The 6,895-nt window shown below is 40.2% G+C and overlaps 1 protein-coding gene across 1 annotated transcript in view; it reads right to left on the bottom strand.

The window, feature by feature from the left end:
- The window catches only part of mtnr1bb (melatonin receptor 1Bb), a 22,475-nt gene that overhangs the window by 3,340 nt on the left and 12,240 nt on the right, over positions 1–6,895 (bottom strand). The gene's annotated exons all lie outside the window — the stretch shown is intronic.

Below are 6,895 nucleotides of genomic sequence, written 5' to 3' on the forward strand. Positions count from 1 at the left end.
AGGGATATGACATCATGTGGTTGTTCAGTGGTCAGTACAAACCTTGGATTTCTGCCAATAGGCTGTAAGTGTGTTTTCATGTGTTAGGGAAAAGTAAAAAAAAAAACTAAAACTAAACCAATATGGTGCAGCCACACCCTCAGCTAGGGGGCGGTGCTGGGGGTGTGGTTATCATGAACCAGGAAATGCAGTCAAAGAGAGTCTGGTCTTGAGCACACCTGCAGCTAATCAAGTCAAAATCAACAGTTTGGCTTCAGAGAAACAGTGGAGGCCACTTCCTGGAGAGTAGTTTTCAAACAATGTTTGTTTTTTAATAGGTTTCTCCTCCATTTTCCTGAGGAAAAGATCCTGAGGTTGGAGCAGTTAAGGTTTTCCACCTTCATGTTGTGGAAGGATCCTAAATATAACGTGGAGAGATTTGCATTGAGGAGAAGAAAGACTCAATGAGACCAAGAGGAAAAATCCCTTTTGGAAATGTTCACAGGCTTTCAGAAAGAAAAAGCCTCCAAACTGTCACATTTTATCAGGCTGTGCAAAAGAAACTCTGTGAAATAGATTCCATCAGGAGGGATGTGAATCACACGGTGAATCACACGGACCTGGAACGTTGTTACCCAGCAGGATGTTGAAGAGGCTGCAGCTGATTCGAGATGACGGCAACAACTGGCTGGCAAATCCACCCAAAGGCACGAAAAGACCCGACATTATGTAAGTACAGCCGAGTGTCGTCCGCATAGTAAGAAAATGGCCGCAGTCTCTCTGTGTATTTGTATATATGTGTGCTGTGAACCCGACCGCTGTGACCGGGCAGTGAGAGATTGTCAGATGTTCTGTGGAAAATTATTATTGTGTCTCAAATGGTCTGAAAACTATGATTTATCTGTTGGAAATAAGTCATTTCAGCTCTGTGCTCATTTGCTCCAACGTACCTGCACAAGTCTGGCATTAACGATGTGATTGTTATAAAAAAAAAAGAGAGCGATTTAGAGGTTGTTGGATAAAATCTTCGTTCATGTCTTTCTTCAATGCCTGCTNGTTGGCAACATTCTAAATAAATCAAACTCTTCAGGTCTTTGCAAATTCAACCTGTTTTATTAAGGCTTTCCACAGCAGTATTTGGAAGAGATTCCTTCCTGATACAACCCAACCTGGGATTTGTGGACTAATGTGTAGTCGTTTGATGAGTGAGAAGTTAAATCTAAAGGTTAGTTTTTGAAAAACCCGACCTCAGTTTTCACTTTCCTCAGAACCTCAGACCTTCGTCATGTCATACATGGAGGACAGCGGTGTCTCTCTGGGCTCAGACCCTCAGATTTACATGGTGACAACAGCATTTCATCTTCATCCAAACCTCAGCACTGGTGGTTTGGACGTGTTTATTTTTGTGACTGGAGTCAAGTCGCTCCGTGCACATGTGGCTGTTTGGAGCATGGCTGCCAACCTAGAACTGTCACGGAGCGCTGTGATGTGTGGCATGAAGACAGCAGCTCTAACCAGGACGTTAGTCCCCTGGTTTTTTTGGTGAAGACATCATTTTTGACTCTTTGATCACGTTGACGTGTCAGAGTGCTGATGAAGACGAGTACAGGGGATTTTGTGAGGTCGTCATCAAATCTGTGGCATTTTTTTTTAATGCTGTATTTAGACGTTAGCGCACGGACGGCTCTGTTTGAAGGGTTAGCTGTTTGTGTTTGTCAAGTCAACAAACCCAAACCCTCACAGAAGAAGGGTTGAATGTTCATCATTTCAAATCCCAAAACTAGGAATAGCTAAAAAAACTAAAAATAGCTAAAGGTATGACAACAAAATGTAACATTTACTGAATATAATTTCAAGAAATTTTACTAAAAATGTGTAAAAACTAGACCAGAAATAAATGTAAGAAAAAAAATAAAAGCAAAAATAATATATTAAAATTGATGGAATTGCTTCTCCAGAAAAAGTGAAAGACAGAAATCAATTTTCTCATGTTCCTTTTGTAGTTGCCAGAGAATATTTAGTTAATTTGTACTTGTTTGGACAACTCTGACAAATCTACACCTCATTACCCAGATCTTTTTTTTTTGTTCTTTCTTCAATTCATGTCAAACAAAAACATAGTTTTAAATCTGTCCTCGTTAATAATATTGAACCTCACGATCAGAAAATCCTGCTGTCACATCACGTCACATCACATGACCAACAGGCTGTAATTCATAAACCATTAAACCTAAACTTCAATTAATTTTTTTGGACACATTTAGTGTTGGTGTCTCGGCTGCTGTTGGAGCAGAACTGGCTGTAAAATTAAATGGAAGAGCAGTTTGAGTTGGAGGCAGTGGTTCGTGAGGACGAGCAGCAAAGTAGTTTAGAATAAACACAGGAAATGAAACAGGTTTGCGACGACAAACGGATATGGACCACAGCTCCATAAATGCATCGTAATCTTCAGCTCATCTAACACATTGTTAACCCAAAGACTGGGTTGTGACCCTCAGGTGGGTCGCAAGAGATTTTTGGGGTCGTTTGGCAACATGTTTCCCAGGAGTTTACGAATAATGTCTACTAACTTGGGTCAAAGTTTGGGAAACACCGATCTAACCCAGATGGAACATTTGTGGGTCAGACTTTTATGTTACTGAGAAGAAAGTTGTACTTCACATTCAGGGAGATGGATATTTGGCTCCGAAGTAAAAAAAGACTCCAGACTCTCGCAGCCTAAACGTGATCTTGTTGTTTCGGGGATGAGGACGATTCCGTTTACACTTCACTGCTCCGCGACTAACTTCACTCACCCACAGGCTGCTGGGAGTGCAGGGTAATTTGGAGGAGCAACTGTTCTTTTTTTTTTTTTTTTTTTTTTTTTTGTGCTCCCCCTGCAGCCTCTCGCTCTCTTTCTCTTTTTATTCACATTTCTTTATATATATCTTTAAGTAGAGCAGAGAGAAAACAGGAGGAAGAATCAAGAGAAGTATGATGGAGGAGAGGATCAAAAGGAGGAAGAGGCAAAACAGCGAGGGGGGAGTAAATAGAGGGAGTTAAAGAAACAGTCAAGGCGACATGAGAAAAGGGGGAAAGGAGACGTAGAAACAAAAGGAACGAAAAGTTGAAGGGGAAGTTGATCTCCTTTGAGAATCATGAAAGTTAGGAAGTGGTGAGAAGATGACACGAAGAAAGAGGAGAAGAAAAATAAAAAAATAAGGAGGAGCAAGGCTGAAACAGGGAGCAGGATGAAGAGGAGGAGAGCGGAGATGAAAGAAGAGGAAGGAGGAAATGAGGAGGAGAAGCTGAAGAAAAACCTGAAAATGAGGTTTGAGACTTTTCCATTTCTCAGCCTCAAACCCTGTTGGTTCTGTGTGATGTGACCTGAAACGAGTTGCTCCCTAATGTTGCTCATTAGGGAGCAACTCAAGAAAACTTTCCAGCAGCAGCAGCGGCAGCAGCAGCAGCTTTCCACTGATTGGTTCTTAGAGTTCAGACAGAACGCAGACTGAGGTGGGCAGCAGGCGGGTCAGGATGAGACCAGGAGCCGGGACTTAAATTGATGCCGTCCAATCTCTGACAGTTTCCCTTTGTTTTGGTTGTAATGCAATTCAAAGCAGTCATAGAAGAAGGAAAAAAGATGATGATATGTGAATGGAAAAAAAAAAAACAGAAGTTGCAAAAGTTCTTAAAAAAGATTTGCAAAAAGACCAAACTTTCCTCAAAGCAAGAGTTTTCTACAGGTCTGGTTCCCTGACGTAGTAGTATCAGTCCAAGGTGTGAATGAGAGGGTGAATGGTTGGTTGTTTTTACATATGATGATCTACACTCTGTCTACTTCATAACCTGGGAACTGCTAGCCCACAGCATTTTTAGCTCCAAACTGCTGACAGCACCTCCCCTCCGTCACCTCCCACCCACCGTGTTCCTCCACTGATGAGGTGTCACAGATCGTTTGCAGTGTAAACAAACTGTGACTCCCACTGTGAAGAATCAAGTCAGAGCAGCAGGTTTTTAAACTTCCATCTGGAGAGAAGTACGGGAGCTAACAGTAGCTAACTGTACGCAGCATGAAAATCCAACATCATCTGTTCCACCAATCACTGACCTGACGTTGATCTCCTGGTTATTAGTTGTTAAAAAATAATTGTTTCTGTAAATTTAAATTCAAATACTGCACAACTTCCCTAAATATTCACAGCTGGTACATGAACTGCAGTACTATTTTTAACAGATTCCATCATCATCATCATCTGGGATCATGTGACCCAGCTGGTCAGGTCTGGTCTGGGTCACATGGCCCGACGACAGCAGGGCTCTGGTGAAGTGTGAACCCAGAACCTTCTTCTTTTTTCTGGCAGCTCTTCATTACTCTGATCAAATCAAAACACTCTTTTCTGTTTTCTCTCTTGGCGACAGACACATTAAACGGTTCCTGCAGCTGAAAGCTGATCGTTACAGATAATCTCCTTTGTGTTGCCGTCCACACACTGTCTGCTCCTCCTGCACTTTTATTGACAGTAGATTCAGGCCTTTTGTGTCCGGGGCTCAAATCCATCTGTCTAATTTGAAATCATGTTCTTCCACATCATCTGTCTGACATTTTCTTTCTTTTCTTTTTTTTTTTTTTATGAAACTCAATTTCTTAGTACGTAAAATGTCAGTGTGTCTGTGTGAAATGTTTTTGTCTCATATCATTTTAATAAATCAATGCAGCCGATGTGCTAATTGTTCTAACGCTAGCGAAATGAAAACACTGCTAAATACTATGTCTCTTTTTATTCCTTTTTCTTTTCTTTAATTAAAGATATTCCGGTCTACTCCAGTTGATCTGAACAAATTACGTGATGTTATTTCAAGGTCTTCTCCTTATATTTTGGTTTGATTGTTAGATAATCACAATCAATGGAACTTTGTGCTGTTGAAGGTCGATGTCTGCATTCTCAGACAAAAAAAAAATCCCACCTGGACTGCACTCCACACAGCGGTGTAATCAACATCCCAGAGAAGCTAGTTGGGTTAGAAGAACTTAGATTTTTCTATTAGAATCAAAATGTTGCTGAGTTCAGGAAATACTTTGAACATGGCAGTAAACTCTGCCCCTCAGAACCAAAAGTGAGAACTTAGATTTTTCTATTAGAATCAAAATTTTGCCGAGTTCAAAAATACAATTTTCTTCTCATCTGAATTTCAGAACCAAATGTGAGGACAGGGTTCTTGGAATAACAGCAGGTTAGATTCGGAAAACCTGGAGACAAATGACTCCACTCTGAGACTTATTTGTCTCTGAACTCTGAAAATTTACCCCAGAGAAACAAAAGGACTGTTTCTGACGTGGACTTGCTCTCCTCCACTTTTCTTCATCTTCTAAACGTCTGCAGAAACGTTCTCGCTGCGTCAGCGTTTAACATGAACTTCACTGTGATGCTGACGATTTTTCTTTTAAATTTTATTTCTGAAAATGTTACTGATAGTTTCCTGGGTTTTGTGGCGCGGACATTATTTTCGTTATATTCCTCAGACTGTTTAGGAGGAGAAAACGTAAAAGTCCAGTAACCTTTTGGACCAACACACCAAAAAAGCTATTGTTTTTTTTTTCATATTACTATTAGCATTATGTTTAACTAATTTTTCTTGCCTAACTTTGGTGACTCACAGAAGGCTAAAGCTAACATTTTTGGCTGTAGATTTCTCTACAAGAGATCGTAATAAATGATTCAAGGGCAAACCCAAACTTGTGACCAACCAGTGTTCTGACCACTCTGTGTCACAAACATCTGAGTTGTTAAAAAGTCTGACTTTGTTTTGGCTCCGTTCAGCATGTGATGAGATCGAATCCACACAGAAAACCTCTGTAAATAAACGTACTGCCAAATTAGAAGAAGAAGAAGAAGCAGCTCCAGCTGCTGAAATATTTCAGTTTTGCTAAATAAAATCAACAGCCAAACAAACACGGACATTGTTAAAAGACAATGAAGATAAATAAAATCAGCAGCAGAGGACTCAGGATGATTTTAAATTAATGTTAAAGAAATGATTTTACTTCATGTGTTTTTCGTTACGTGTGACATTTTAAACTTTCTAATGTTTATACTCTTCCTCTGAAGGTAAAACGTGGACTAATAAAAGTTTAGGGCCTTAGACACACATTTCTTTGCTTCTTTTACATTGAGCTTTGAAAGCGCTGAGGCAGATGTCAAGCAATCTGTAAGAGAGTGGGAGAAAAAAAAAGTCCTCAGTTTGGTGAAAAAGTGTCTTTTGTGGAGAGTTATCTGTGGCTGTGAGGCTGAGATCTCAGTGTAGAGGCATCCAGTCGATTACCTGAGAATGGAAGTGCATTATCCTGCACTCGATGTGAAGGTTATTGAAGAGAGGGGGAATTAGAGAGAGAGACAAATTTTTGACATTTCAGAAATAATGAGAATATGTCAAAGCCGAGTCGTTGGGAGGCGACAGTGGAGCTGAACTGCGGGAGCGGTCAAGATAATCACCAAAGAATCAGTCGGAACATTTGAAACTTTTTTGAAAAGTGGAAAATAATACATCACAGGCAAGCTTCTGTAGAAATAATACAAGGGAATATTTTTTAGGGGCTTTTTTTTTGGCTTTGAATCTGAGCTTTCTTTCTTTTTCTTTTTTTTTAATGAAAACTAAAATACTGAGTTCTCTTCTGTGTTGGGTGATGTTTTCTTCTCTACAACCCTTGGAGTTCATCAGGGACTACCAGATTTTCCAGACTATAAGTCGCACATTTTTTCATCCTTTGGCTGGCTCTGCGACTTATATTTAGGTGCATTTCTCATGTTATTTTCACACCGACAGCCGCCAGAGGGCACTCTAGGCTTGTGTACCAGTATTTGCTACTCCGCAATTTTTTTCATCCTTTATAATCCATCGATTTATACTCCAGAAAATACGATAGTCATTTGGCCAC

The sequence above is a fragment of the Cynoglossus semilaevis genome, chromosome 19 (assembly GCF_000523025.1).
Source record: "Cynoglossus semilaevis isolate Cse_v1.0 chromosome 19, Cse_v1.0, whole genome shotgun sequence".
In the NCBI taxonomy this organism is placed as follows: Eukaryota; Metazoa; Chordata; class Actinopteri; order Pleuronectiformes; family Cynoglossidae; genus Cynoglossus; species Cynoglossus semilaevis.